General features: G+C 38.2%; 1 protein-coding gene across 2 annotated transcripts in view; it reads right to left on the bottom strand.

Annotated features, from left to right (window-relative positions):
- The window catches only part of SBF2 (SET binding factor 2), a 696,898-nt gene that overhangs the window by 572,687 nt on the left and 107,887 nt on the right, over positions 1 to 16,324 (bottom strand). The gene's annotated exons all lie outside the window — the stretch shown is intronic.

Genomic DNA, 16,324 nt, shown 5'->3' with positions numbered 1-16,324 from the left:
CGATGGCATCCAGAAAATCTCTGGTAGCTTGGATGGCAAATGGCTGGTGTCTACTCATCCCGAGTTGTCTTCCAGCTCTTCTCTCAGCTCCTGTGCAATCTTGGTTCTTTCTCCCCGGACTTTTCTCTCTAAATGCTTAGGGGGCCTGTCTTAGTATATTCCGGGGAAAACTCTGGGCTTCATCTCTTAGCTAAATATCCTTCTGTTTGCATCTCCAAGCATCTCTAAGAGACAGCATCAGCAAGCATCTTTTCAGAAGTATATCTTAGCTGCTCTCAGCTCCTTCTGTCTGTGTGCTCTTAAAGGACTCTAGTGATTTAATTAAGACCCATGCTGAAATGAGCTGGGTCCATATCTCCACGGAGAGAATTTAATCAACAGTCTCACCCACAGTTGATTGAGTCACATCTCCATGGAAACATTCAATCAAGAGGTCACACCTTAATCAAAAAGATGAAATCTATCTGCCCCCAAAAGATTGCATTAAAGAATATGGCTTTTTCTGGGGGACTTAATATATACAAACCAGCACAACATCTAAACAGAAGATCAATAAGGAAATAGAAAACTAGAACAGCACTATGAACCAATTAGACCTAATGAACATATATAGATCACTCTACCCAACAACAGCAGAATACACATTATTCTCATGTGTACATGGATCATTCAGCAGGATAGACCATATTTTGGGTCACAAAACAAATCTCAATAAATTTAAAATATTTAAATCATACAGAGTATCTTCTCAGACCACAATGGAATAAAGCTAGAAATCAGTAACAGAAGGGAAACTAGAAAACACATAAGTATGTGGAAAAAAACAACACACGATTAAACAACCAATGGATCCAAGATGAAATCACAAGGGAAATTAAAAATACTTAGATACAAATGAAAATAAAAACACAACATACCAAAACTTACGGGATACAGGGACAGCAGTGCTAAAAGGGAAATTTCTAGCTGTAAATGCCTACATTACAAAAAAAAGAAAGTCACAAATCAATAACCTAACTTCAAACCTAAAGGTACTAAAAAAAAGAGAACAAACTAAACCTAGAGTTAGCAAAAGGAAGGAAACAGTAAAGATTAGAGCAAAGATAAATGAAACAGAGAATAGAAAACCAATAGAGACAATCAACAAAAACAAAAGTTGAGTTTTTTAAAAGATCAATAAAGTAACAAACCTTTAGCCAGGCTGATAAAGAAAAAAAAGAGGACACTAATAACTAAAATCAGGAAAAAAAGTAGGGACATTACTATTGACCTCCCAGAAATAAAAATGATTCTAAGAAGGTACTATGAATAATTGTATGCCAACAATTTAGAGAACCTGGATACAATGGACAAATACCTAGAAATATACAAATTACCTAATCTGACAAAGGAAGAAAGAGAAAATCTCAACAGAGCTATAACAAGTAAAGAAACTGAATCAGTAGTCAAAAGTCTCCCAACAGACCAGAGAGCTTCAGTGCTGAATTCTAACAAAATTATAAAGAAGAACTAACACCAATCCTTCTCAAACTCTTCCAAAAACTAGAAGAGGAAGGAACATTTCCTAACCAGCATTATCCTGGTAACAAAGCCAGATAAATATACCAACAGAAAAGAAAATTACAGACCAATATACCTTATGAATATAGATGCAAAAATCCTTAACAAAATACTGGCAACACAAATCTAAACAGTACAGTAAAAGGATTATATACTATGACTAAGTAGGATTTATTCCAGGAAGGCAAGGATGAGTCAACCCATGAAAATCAATCAATATAAAACACAACATTGATAGAATAAAGGGAAAAAACACATGATCATCTCAACTGATGCAGTAAAGGCATATGACAAAATTCCACATACTTTTATGATACAAAGACTCAGAAAATTAGGAATAGATGGGAATGTTCTCAACATGATAAAGGGTATTTATGAAAAATGAACAGAAAAAGTCATAATCGATGAAAGACTAAAGTTTTCCCTTAAGATAAGGAACAAGACCAGATGCCCACTGTCATCACTATAATATTATACTGTAAGTTCTAGCCAGAGCAATTAATCAAGAAAAAGAAATAAAAGGCATCCAAATTGGAAAGTAAGAAATAAAACTATTTAAAGATGACTTGAACCTATATATAGAAAATCCCAAAGAATCCAAAAGAAAGCTAATAAAATTAATAAATGAATTCAGTAAATTTGCAAAATTACAAGATAAATTGCAAGAATCAGTTGGACCTCTATACACCACTAAGGAACAATCTGAAAAGGAAATCAAGAAAACCATTCCATTTACAATTAAGAATAAAATACTCAGGAATAAATTTAACCAAGGAGGTGAAAGACTTACACACTGCTAACTGTAAAACACTTCTGAAAGAAACTAAAGATGATGTAAACAATGGAAGGACATCCTGTGTTCATAGACTGGAAGACTTAATATTGTTAAGATGACAATACTACCTAAAGCAATCAACAAATTCAATATAATCCCTACCAAAATTCAAGCAGCCTTTTTGCAGAAATGGAAAAGGTGAGCCTCAAATTCATATGGAATTGCAGGGGCCCCAAACAGCCAAAACAATCTTGAAAAAGAACAAAATTGGGGGACTAACAGATCAAATTTCAAAACTTAGTACAAAGTTACAGCAATCAAGACAGTATGGTATTGGCACAAGGACCAAATAGACCAATGGAATAGAATGAGAGTCCAGAAATAAAACCACACATCTACGGCCAGTTGATTTTCAGTAAGGGCATAAAACTCCATTCAATGGTAAAAAAAACAGTATCTTCAACAAATGGCTGGGACATCTGGACAAAAGGAAACAAGCACACAACTGTAAATTCCCATTCAAAAGAATGAAATTGGATGCTTACTTCTCACCATATATAACAGCTATTTCAAAATGGAACAATGACCTAAACATAAGAGCTAATACTATAAAAAGCTATCAAGAAAACATAGGGAAATATTTTCAGAACATTGTATTAAGCAATGGATTCTTAAGATTTTACACCAACAGAACAACCAACAAAAGAAAAAATAATAAATTGGGCTTTATCAAAATTTAAAACTTTTGGACATCAAAGAACATTATCAAGAATGTGAAAAGACAAGCTTCAGAATGGAAAAAAATATTGGGAAACCATATGTCTGATAAGGATTTAATATCCAGAAAATACAAAGAACTCAACTCAACAACAAAAAGACAAACAATCCAATTTAAAAAATGGATCAAGGATTTCAACAGACATTTCTCCAGAGAAGATATACATATGGAAGGATGCTCAATATCAATAACCATTAGGGAAATGCATATAATCTTGACTATGAGATACCACTTCACACTCACTGAAATGGCCATTATTAATAAAACAGAAAATAACAAATGTTGGTGATGATGGGGAGAGATAGGGACCTTACTACATTTTCAGTGGGAATGTAAAATGGTATAGCCGCTGTGGAAAACAGTTTGGCAGTTCTTCAGAAAGTTAAACAGAGAATTACCATATGACCCAGGAATTCTACTTCTAGATATCTACCCAAAAGAATACAAAGCAAGGACTTAGATATTTGTTCACAAATATTCAGCAAAGGATTATTCACAATGGGCAAAAGGTGGAAGCACCCAAGTATCTAACAACAGATGAATGGATTAACAAAGTATGGCATATGCATACAATGCAATATTATGTAGCCTTTTACAAAAAGAAATGAGGGGAGGAGGTAACATGGCGGCATAAAGAGGAGTGGAAGACTGTTAGTCCCCCTCTGGAACAATTCATAAATGACCAAAAAACTAGTAAATAACCTGGAATAACTGTGGGGAGACAAACGTGACTGCCACTCATCATCCAGCAACCTGAATTGGGAGGAACGCCCGAGATAGCAGCATAAAATCTGTATGCAAAACTGCCAACCCATGCTGAGAGCCAAGAGCAGAGAGCCCCTCCCTCACGGAAGCCTCGCGGTGCTAGAGAGCAGCACTCTCTCAGCCCAGCTCCAACTGGGGTTTTAATGTTAACTGCTCAATACAGACAGCGAATCCTCAACAAGCAGACAGAGGCTTTTGGTGACAACTGACCTTGGCAAAGTCGGGAGACATATCTGTCTCAGTACGGGGAGCCCAGAGGATCAGGTGCTATCTCCGGCTGACAGGTGAACCTGGGAGTTTTTCTGTCCCTTTCTTTCTCTGTGAAGAAAACCTCAGCCGTTTTCAGCCCGCAGCACTTTGCAGTAAAGACAGCCTCAGCCATTTTAAAATCAAAACACTTTGATCAGCAGAGTCAGAGAAACAAAGAACTTATTGATATGCAGTTGACATTTCTGGAGGGGGCATAGCTTACCAAGAGTAAAGGGAGGGGCCCAGCTCTACTGCCCACCTTTCTGGAACCAGATCCCAAAGCCTGGAGGAGGAGAGCCACGGGCCACACCCTCTTACACAGGCAGTGACAGGTGGAAAGGTGCACCTGCTGGGCAGAAAAGTACAGGTCTATCAATCCTCTAAGAAAAACCATTAGGGAAACCAGATACTGAATATTACCTACTTCTGTGATCTGAGCCTGTTCTCATCTGGGAAAACCTGATTGGGGTGGCCTAGGAGGTCAGATGCCTAGACAACAGAAAACTACAACCTACACTAAGAAAAATGAAGTTATGGCCCAAAGGGACAAAGGTACACTTCACCTGAGATACAGGAATTTAAACAACTAATGCTAAATCAAATCAAAAAGTTTAGAGATTTCGCAAAAGAGGTAGAGGCTGTAAAGAAAACACTGGAATCGAAAGTTAAAAAAAACAACTAGTAGTATCTATGGAAATGAAAGGCACAATACAAGAGACAAAAGACACAATGGAAACATACAACAGCAGATCTCAAGAGGCAGAAGAAAACACTCAAGTACTGGAGAACAAAACACCTGAAAGCCTACACGCAAAGGAGCAGATGGAGAAAAGAATGAAAAAATATGAGCAATGGCTCCAGGAACTTAACGATGAAACAAAGTACAAGAACGTACATATCATTGGCATCCCAGAAGGAGAAGAGAAGGGAAAAGGGTCAGAGGCAATAATAGAGGAAATAATCAATGAAAATTTCCCATCTCTTATGAAAGACATAAAATTACAGATCCAAGAAGCGCAGCCTACTCCAAACAGAATAGATCTCAAAGGCCTATGCCAAGGCACTTAATAATCAGATTATCAAATGTCAAAGACAAAGAGAGAATCCTGAAAGCAGCAAGAGAAAAGCAATTCATCACATACAAAGGAAGCTTAATACAACTATGTGCAGATCTCTCAGCAGAAACCATGGAGGCAAGAAAGAAGTGGTGTGATATATTTAAGATACTGAAGGAGAAAAACTGCCAACCAAGAATCTTATATCCAGCAAAGCTGTCCTTCAAATATGAGGGAGAGCTCAAAATATTTTCTAACAAACAGACAATGAGAGACTGTGAACAAGACACCCGCCCTACAGGAAATACTAAAGGGAGCACTACAGAGTGATAGGAGAAGACGGGAGTGCGTGGTTTGGAACATAACTTTGGGAGATGGTAGCACAGCAATGTAAGTACACTGAACAAAGATAACTATGAATACGGTTCAGAGAGGAAGGTTGGGAGCATGTGAGACACCAGAAGAAAGGAGGAAAGATAAAGACTGGGACTGTGTAACTTGGTGAAATCTAGAGTGTTCAACAATTGTGATAAAATGTACAAATATATTCTTCTATGAGGGAGAACAAACAAATATCAACCTTGTAAGGTGTTAAAAAGGTGGAGGCGGAGGCGGGGCAAGATGGCGGAGTGGTGAGGAGCAGAATTTCGTCTCTCCCCTAGAGCAGCTGGCAATTACCCAAGAACTATATGAAACAGTGTTTTCGGGGTCTCCAGTAACCAATCACACATTGGACACAAGTTTGGAATTGGAGGAAAAGCTGAGACCGCAGCGAACATTGTAAGTTCCCCGGACCAGGGGTCTGGCGCCCCTCCCCACCCAGACCTCACAGACTGTCTTGCTGCTGGCTCCCTGAAAGGGGGGGGGGGCAGCAATCTGCTGAGGGCAAGAAGGGAGGCTCAACCCAGCCTCAACTGCAGAACTAATTAACAAATTAATTAACTAACTTTGGGAGCTGAGGTGCTAAAGAAGGGCTGGGCTCCAAGAAGTGGGGGCACGTAAAAGCGGGCACCCATTACCAGACTCCAAAAAAGCCATTTTTTTTTCCCTTACATTTTGTCCCTTCTGGCTTCTCACTGATCCCTTATCTTTTTGCATTTCAATAGCCCCCAGCAGGGGTGGAACTGAAGCGGTTGGAGAGTAATTATCAGACAAGAGCCCAAAGCATATCTTTAAATGCTCTATTCTGACACTGACAAAACTTCCAGGCTGGGGAAAGACGTTTAAAAGAGACTCTTTTTTTTTTCCCCCCCTTTTTTCTTTTTCTTGATTTCTTTTCTACTTTTTTTTTTTTTTTTTAAATCTAAAAGTAATATATGTGGTTATTTTCTATCGGAAAGCCCAGGTTGAGGGACTGGGCTGGGCTTGAGGGGAGACAGAGTACCCACAGTGTCTTTGAATTCCGTATTCACTACTGAAGCCCTCCAGCCCCGTCTTTAATTGGCAACTCAGGCTGACCAAGGAATCTACCTGGAGAGGCCCCAAAGAGGAGAGAGAAGAAGGAAATAGTGCCCCTGAGAGACAACTGGAGTTCTGAGGATTGGGAGAGTGGAGGGAGGCCCAGCTCAACTGGCAGTCCTCCTTCTGGGAACTCAAACCCCAGGGGCTGGAATTCAGATTCTAGCTTCAGTCAGCCACGCCCCTGACAGGATCAGAGTCACCACGAGAACTAAAGGCTCCATACCTCCTTACACTGGTGGGGGAGCTGCAGGCTGGCCAGCACCACCTGCTGGACAGGAGAGGAAAAGCACCCATTCTAAAGGCCTCATAGGAGGGTCTCATTCTCAGGAAAACTCCATACCCTCCCAATGAGACCTGGGCCTCACTAGACTGGGAAAATCTGACTAGGGTCGACCGTATCTAAGGAGACCCACTCACAAAAAGGTTACATAGAGGCAGAGCAAGAAACAGAAAAAACAAGAGGGGAAAAATTCTGATCAACTAAACAGAACCTAAGTTAGAGGTCTAGAATAAGTTGAACTGAATAACAGAGGCCAGAGAACAAAGCCAACCAACAAGAAAACCACTAGGTAAAAGACAGAAAACAAGCTCCAAAATAAACTAATTAAGAGAATCAGATGCCTAGACAACTTAAGATAACAAGCCATACCAGGAAACATGAAAACATGGACCAGCCAAAGGAACAAACTAATAGCTCAGCTGAGACACAGGAGTGGAGGCAACGAATGCTAAATAAATTTGATGAAATGAAGGAAGATATAGCAAAAGAGCTGAAGGATATAAAGAAGACACTGGCTGACCATAAAGAAGAATTCATAAACTTAAAAAAACAAATGGCAGAACTCATGGGAATGAAGGCCACAATGGAGGAGATGAAAAACACAATGGAGGGACACAACAGTAGATTTGAACAGGCAGAAGAAAGGATCAGTGAACTGGAAGACAGGTCATTCGAATTCATACACACAAAAGAACAGATGGTGAAAAAAATGGAAAAATATGAGCAGGGTCTTAGGGAGCTGAGTGACAACATGAAACACACAAATATACGTGTTATGGGTATCCCAGAAGGAGAAGGGAGGGGAAAAGGGGCAGAAAGAGTAATAGAAGACATATTCACTGAAAATTTCCCAACTCTTATAAAAGACAGGAAATTAGAGATTCAAGAAGTACAATGTACCCCAAATAGAATAGATCCCAATAGACCTACTCCAAGACACTTACTGGTCAGATTGTCCAATGTCAAAGACAAAGAGAGGATTCTGAAAGCAGCAAGAGAAAAGCAATCCATCACGTACAAGGGAAAGTCAATAAGACTATGTACAGATTTCTCTGCAGAAACCATGGAGGCAAGAAGACAGTGGCATGATATATTTAAGATACTGAAAGAGAAAAACCGCCAACCAAGAATTCTATATCCAGCAAAACTTTCCTTCAAAAATGAGGGAGAGATTAAAACATTTTCAGACAAACAGACACTGAGAGAGTTTGTGAATAAGAGACCGGCACTACAAGAAATATTAAAGGGAGTGCTACAGGCTTATAGGAAAAGACAGGAGAGAGAGAGTTGGAGAAGAGTGCAGAAATGAAAATTATCAGGAAAGGTAAAAGGAGAGGAAAAAATAAGATATGACATATAAATTCCAAAAAAGGTGGAGGCATTGGGGGAGGGATGCAGTCAGTGTAAACTAGAGACTGTAACTAACAGAATCATTGTAATATGCTTCCTTTAATATAACAAAGGCTATATACCAAGGTAAATGCAGATAAGTCGGGGGGGGGAAGAGGAGGCATGTTAGACACTTGACATTGGTGGTGTTGTCTGACTCTTTATTCTACTTTGATTTAAGGTTACTTTTCCTTTTGCTACTTCCTAGATGTCATTTTTTTCCCTCTTTCTTTTGCCTCTCTACCTTCTTTGACTCTCCCTTCTGCCTTGTGGAAGAAACATAGATGCCCTTATATACATAGCGGTGAAGGTAGCAAGATGGGAGAATAACTAACAGTGCCGAATGGTACATGAATGAGGTGGAAAGTGGGAGCTCAGAGTTATATATGTCACCAGAAGGAAAGTTGAAGGTCAAAAGATGGGAATGTATAAAACTGAATTCTATGGTGGGCAATGTCCATGATTAACTGTACAAGTATTAGAAAACTCTTCCATGAACCAGAACAAATGTATGACATACAACTAGAAGTTAATAATAGAGGGGCATATAGGGAAGAAATATGTATCTACTGCAAACTATATACTACAGTTAGTAGTATTTCAACGTTCTTTCATAAACAGTAACAAATGTACTATACCAACAATATGAGTCAACAATTGAGGAGGGTTGGTTAGGGATATGGGAGGATTCAAGTTTCCTTTTCTTTTCTTTTTTTTTTTTTCTTTTTACGCCTTTCACTTTATTTCTTCTCTGGAGTACTGAAAAGGTTCTAAAAATTGAACAAAAATTAAATGCAGTATGAGACCAAGGGAAAAGATATCTATTTGGTACAGGATCTAAATTTTCTAAACGGTACAACTCTACAGTCAATTTGTTCAAACACCACAATTGCATGGAACTTTGAATAGGAAGTGAGATACGGTAGGTTAGTATAGGCTGGAGTGAAATAGTGACATATCCCAGAGTAATTTGGGCAGATAATAAAAAATATATTTACAGCCTCCCCCTCCCCATCCCCAAGGACCTGGGGGAAGGTGCAGATGTGTTGGACATCCTCACCTGGACTGGTGTTGATGTTGTCACAAACACTGGGACTGGCGGTTTGATGTGCTGAGGCCTCGAGCATGGGACTTGCCCTTATGAAGCTCATTACCACAAAGGAGAGTCTAAACTTGCATGTAATGGTGCCTAAGAGTCTCCCCCTGAGTACCTCTTTGTTGCTCAGATGTGGCCCTCTCTCTCTCTAACTGAGCCATCTCGACAGGTGAACTCGCTGCCCTCCCCGCTACGTGGGACCCGACTCCCAGGGGTGTAAATCTCCCTGGCAATGCAGAATATGACTCCCGGGGATGAATGTGGACCCAGCTTCGTGGGACTGAGAGTACCTTCTTGACCAAAAGGGGGATGCAAAATGAGACGAAATAGTTTCAGTGGCTGAGAGGTTTCAAATGGAGTTGAGAGGTCACTCTGGTGGACATTCTTATGCACTATATAGATAACACCTCTTAGGTTTTAATGTATTGGAATAGCTAGAAGTAAATACCTGAAACTACCAGACTCCAACCCAGCAGTCTGGACTCCTGAAGACAATTATAGAATAATGTAGATTACAAGGGGTGACAGTGTGATTGTGAAGACCTTGTGGATCACACCCCCTTTATCTAGTGTATGGATGAGTGGAGGAATGGGGATAAAAACTAAAGGACAAACGGGGTGGGATGGGGGGATGATTTGGGTGTTCTTTTTTCACTTTTATTTTTTATTCTTGTTCTGGTTCTTTCTGATGTAAGGAAAATGTTCAGAGATAGATTGTGGTGATGAACGCATAACTATGTTATCATACTGTGGACAGTGGATTGTATACCACGGATGATTGTACGGTGTGTGAATGTATTTCAATAAAACCGAATTTAATTTTAAAAAAAAAGAAAAGAAAAGAAAAGAAATGAGTGTGGGGTTGCTGTTTGAGGTGAAGGGAAATTTCTAGTAATGGATGGTGGGAAAGAGATAGCATTACAACATTCTAAATGTGATTAATCCCCTGGAATGCTAGGGAGGGGTGGAATGGGAAGATTTAGGCTGTACATATGTTCCCACAATTGAAGAAGAAAAAAAAAAAACAATCTAAATAGATGACAATTGAATGCCAAGGATGACCCTGGATGGGATCTGAGGATGGAGGGCAGGTGGCTCAAAGGGACACAAATGAGACATAAGGGGGAAAAAACAAAAAAGGAAATACAGAATGTGAGCTTTGTATCAATCTTGAATCTCTTGTACTTCTTTAGCTGCATTTAATGTTATTGCCTAAAAGAATGTTCTTGTTCATGGGAATTGTATACGTGAATTATAGTGTTTGATCAAGGATATGTGCAGCTAGCTCTCATATGTTCAGAAGACAGAGCAATAGATGCTGGATGATAGACAGGGAGGGAGGGATGGAGGGAGGGAAAGAAATAGTGGTGTGACGGATGTTAAAGTTGTTGGATTGGGGTATCAGGGGAGTCAGGGTATGCTGGAGTTCTGTGTACGGGGTTTGTATTGTTTTTGCAACTGTTCCTGTAACTCTGAATTTATTTCAAAATAAAATTAAGAAAAAAAAGAATGACATTCTGATACATGATACTATATGGAAGAACCCTGAAGATACCATGTTGAGTAAAAGAAGCTGGACACAAAAGGACAAATATTGTATGATTTCACTTATGTGAAATACCCAGAATATGCAAATTCATACACAGTAAGTAGATTATAGATTGGGGGCAGAGGGGAGAACAGAAGGATAAGGAGGAATGGGAAGTTATTGCTTAATGAGTGCAGAGTTTCTGTTTGGTATGATGAAAAAGTTTTGGTGTAGGATGGTGGTGATGGTAACACAACAATGAGTGTAATTAGTCACCATTAAATTGTATACTTGAAAATAGCTAAAATGGTAAATTTTGAGTTGTATACATGTTACCACCATAAAAAGTTAAAAAGTAAAAATAAATAAAATGTACAAATATTTACCAAAATAATTATAATTTTACTTCATGACAACTTATCTTGCTGCATTTTTCCTTCTATTTACTTCTGTGTTTTATTTCAGAACTGTAATTATTTTGCAAATATGATTTTACATTCTGACTTTTTTCTATCTATACCACAAACATCTTTTCATGTTTCCATACATTCCAACATCATTGTTAAGAATAATTATTCCATTGTTGCTGAACATTATGGCTCCTCCAATATTTAGCTACTATAAATAATGTTGCAATAAATATTTTCATACAGCAAGTTTTCTATATTTTGTATATTCTTAGGTTAAATTCATAGTCTTCCCTAAGGCAACATGGAAAGACTACTTGAATTAAAGGAAATAGAGGATTTTTAAATGAGATGGCAAAGACAAACAAGGCCCTGAAACTAAGTCTACATGGAGAAAAACAGAGTGGTTTCATTTGGTTGATGCACAATATGTGTAAAGGAAAACATAAGAAATAAAAATTGGAAATAGGAGTTGAAGTTATAAAATGGAGGAACTTTTTAGGTGGACAATGGAAGGTCACTGAAGTATTTCTTCTTCATAAGTCACAGGTTAATATAACTGATGCATGACTCTGAACAGGAGTGGTGCTTATAACTTTTTTTATCTTGGAAATAATAAAATAATAAATAACATCTATTTAATAATAAATAGTAAAATTCTAAACCATTCCCTATATCAGAACTTCCATTAACTTTCAATCTTCTCAGGTTCCCATTCTAAAAATGGAGCTGATGATATTCCCAAAGTACCCAAAAGTCCCATACTGAAATAAAATAGCAGTTCATTAATGCTTCATTAAATCCTAGTGGAATCATAGAATTACATGTCAGAAGCCTGTCCAAGTAAAACATTAAGGTCCTCATTGGGATATTGATTACAAGGATGTAAACATTACAAAGGTACAATATTTCTTAAAACTCATCAAACTGGACACTTAGGATCTGCATTTTACTGTATAGATTTTATTCAATTTTTAAAAGAATTACAAAATAAAAGATAAAATCTAATTCAACAAAGAAAAAGCATTAAGGAAAAAAAAAAATCTCTAGAACTCAACTGCAGCCCTGTGTATAAAAAAAGACGTAGATGGAGAATATATATACATAATTACATTTCTCTATATAGAGTATCTGTGGAAGGATACAGGGAACTGCTCCCCAAATGGAAACTCAGTAGCAGGGAGTCAGGAGTAGGACAGGTTTTCACTAACTTGGGTACCTTTTGAATTCATGATACTTTGCTATCCCTTCAAAATAAATAACTTAAAAATGTCCACATATAATCACCACCACCTTTAAAGTAAAAGTCAAACCAAAAGTTCCTGTTGATTAATATTGAATTATATCAGTTTTAGGGAGTAAAATCTGAAATAATTAAAGCCTTGCTACTCAAAGTGTAGTCCTTGGACTAGTAGCATCAGCATTGCCTAGAACATGTTTAAAATTCTCAGTCCTTAGGGTGGTTGCTATAGGTGTGTGTATATGTGTATGTATGTGTGTATATATATATATGTGTGTGTGTATATCAAAAGTCATTGACGGTTGCTGCAAAGGAGAGGCTAGGCCTCCCTATGGTTGTGCCTAAGAGCCTCCTCCCGAATGCCTCTTTGTTGCTCAGATGTGGCCCTGTCTCTCTAGCTAAGCCAACTTGAAAGGTGAAATCACTGCCCTCCCCCCTACGTGGGATCAGACACCCAGGGGAGTGAATCTCCCTGGCAACGTGGAATATGACTCCCGGGGAGGAATGTAGACCTGGCATCGTGGGACGGAGAACATCTTCTTGACCAAAAGGGGGATGTGAAAGGAAATGAAATAAGCTTCAGTGGCAGAGAGAATCCAAAAGGAGCCGAGAGGTCACTCTGGTGGGCACTCTTATGCACACTTTAGACAACCCTTTTTAGGTTCTAAAGAATTGGGGTAGCTGGTGGTGGATACCTGAAACTATCGAACTACAACCCAGAACCCATGAATCTCGAAGACAGTTGTATAAAAATGTAGCTTATGAGGGGTGACAATGGGATTGGGAAAGCCATAAGGACCACACTCCACTTTGTCTAGTTTATGGATGGATGAGTAGAAAAATAGGGGAAGGAAACAAACAGACAAAGGTACCCAGTGTTCTTTTTTACTTCAATTGCTCTTTTTCACTCTAATTATTATTCTTGTTATTTTTGTGTGTGTGCTAATGAAGGTGTCAGGGATTGATTTGGGTGATGAATGTACCAGTATGTAATGGTACTGTAAACAATCGAAAGTACGATTTGTTTTGTATGACTGCGTGGTATGTGAATATATCTCAATAAAATGAAGATTTAAAAAAAAAAAAAAGTCATTGACTTGCACACTTAAAAAGTGTGAATTTTATCCTATGAGAATATCTTAAAAAGTTAATACTTATTTTTAAGGAAAAAATACAGAATAACAATCTTTATTCTATTCATATGCACATTATAACTTGAGAAGTGCACCGTTTCGGAGTATAAACATTAACTCAGTCTCATTGTAGATAATGTTACTCAAGACTTTTTTTTAAACGTCCCTCCCAACTGACTATAAATTCAATATGGGTAGGGACCATGCTCATTGTGTACACCACGAGAACATGATAGGCACTCAATAAATATTTGCAGAACAAAAGAAATAAATGGCTCATATTTGTTTATACTTGTTACTAAATTTTTTCACTTATTATTTTTACCAGAGACCATTTCTCTTCTAATACAATATCTTCCTTTCTTACTCATAGGGTATGACTGAAGCTTGCAGAGAAAATATTCTAAGTATATGGCTTTCTTATAAATATAATGGAAAAGAAAGAAAACGGTTTAAGTTCTACCCAATAAAACAAAGTCTACATATTTTGTGTTTTTTTTTTTACTTTAAGAATATAATCTTAATCTTGAAAATAGCTCTTTTAAGAGCTGACCTTATTTACAAAAAAAAAATAAATAAATCTTGCAAAATAATAACACCCAGAAAATTCTAAAATTTCAAAATGACTGAAGAAATTTGACTGGATTTCACAGTCAACAAACAAAATAAAACTACTATATTTGAAGGTTTTTTTTCTTCTTTTCTAAAGTTTTAAAATAAAGGAGAGGTATTACCAAAGAAATAATAATTAGCAATACATTCATAAAGAGAAAGACAAGGAGAGGATAAAACAGTAACAGAAGTTTGGAGATGAAAGCAGATAGACAACTTCAGCTGAATTAGTTCATCTGAGAACATTAAATATTAAATTTATCAAAATAGGTACATACAAAACGCTATCTCATTTACACTTCAGAACTCTGTCAACGAACTCCGCATTTGACAGTTTTAGATACTTCTGGAAGTGGTGGATGAGTGGAAAACATCTGAAAGCCTATCTAAGAAGTAATTGGACCTGTGGCCCCACACCCACTATGGAGAAAGGTGTGGTGACACAGGGGAGCATCACAGGCTCAGGCAGCATCTGCTCCCCAGCCCTGTGAGAGAGCATTCTTGAATGGGGCTTCTAGGCCACAGTACAGCCTTAAGACTGCTGGAGCTCTGGCCAACATCTCAACTGCAATTTCATGAAAGTCCGTGAGCCAAAAACAAACAGGAAAAAAGAGCTTTTGCTGCCCCAATCAAGATGGCAAAATGAGAAGCTTCAGGGCTCTGATCTAGCACAGAATCTATGAACAACCAGTAAGAACTAGCAAAAACATCTTTCTCAAAGTTCCAGAAAACTGTTAAAAGATTGCAATAACATGGCTAGCATCCAATCAAGAAAAAGGCCATTTAAAAACAGTAGGGTCTCATGTTGCCCTGCTGGTTCCTCTTCCACCCCTCATCAGCTCTGCACAGAAGGAGCCATTCTCCCAGTGCAGATCTCTCATCTTGGTTCAAAAGGGAGCAGAGAAATCTTGTGTATATGGTGGGAGCATACATGTGTGGCCCAATCTGGTGGTAGCCTGAAGGGCTCACTGTCCCAGAGCTAGAGCTCTCTTACAAAACGCTATGGGAGAGAGTCAAGTGGCTGCTTGGGGTAAGGGATTGCTGCCTTTAGAACTTACAGTGCAGTGCCTGGGATGGTGAGAAAACTATTTCCTAGGGAAGATAGGACATTCATATCTTTGTAAATGGGGGGGGATGGTGGAGATTCCTAGCGCCACCCACAAGTGCCCAAGACACATGAGCAGAAAGGACCAGGAGACACATATGGTTTAGCCGGTAGCTACCCTCTGAACTCTCCATATGGATAAACCCTGAAGGAAAACACTCGCACAGTTCAATCTGCAAAGACAGGGAAAGGTATTTTCTTTTTTTCCATCTTTAGTTAGTTAGGTAGGGAGGTAGCTAGCTAGCTCCTGGAATTCAAGAAAAGCTCTGCCATAACATTAGATGGATACAAGCTTAAGAAATAGATGTCTCAGAGTCTAAATTCCAGTGATAACATATTAAAAAATCAAAATGTTCAGGATACAACAAAAAATTTCAAAACATACAAAGAAACAAGAAGCAACAGCTCAAGCAAAGGAGATGACTAAAGCATTAGAAACAAATGAGAAGGATCAGACTTGGGGCAGTCCACACTAACACATTAAAAATATGGTCCTAAATATGCTCAAAGAAATTCAGGAAACAGATGGATGAACACAAAAAAAAGATCAATAGATAGGCTGAAATTAGGAACGACACAAAACAGTACTGAAGACAACAGTAACAGAAACTAAAAATTCCCCAGACCACAAAAAAAAGCTCCTAGAGCTAATAAATGAATTCAGCAGAGTGGTGAGTACAAGCTCAAAACCCAAAAACCATACACAAGCAACGAAAAACTGGAAGAAGAAATCAAGAAAAAAAAAAATCCATTCACAATAGCAACTAAAGTAATTAAATATTCAGGAACAAATCTAACCAAGGATGTAAAGGACTTATACACTGAAAACTGCAAAACATTGCTAAAAGGAATAAAGAAGACCTAAACAAACAGAAGGGCATTCTGTGTTCA

The sequence above is a fragment of the Choloepus didactylus genome, chromosome 6 (genome assembly GCF_015220235.1).
Source record: "Choloepus didactylus isolate mChoDid1 chromosome 6, mChoDid1.pri, whole genome shotgun sequence".
Taxonomy (NCBI): Eukaryota; Metazoa; Chordata; class Mammalia; order Pilosa; family Megalonychidae; genus Choloepus; species Choloepus didactylus.
This window is presented reverse-complemented; position numbering and strand designations above follow the sequence as displayed.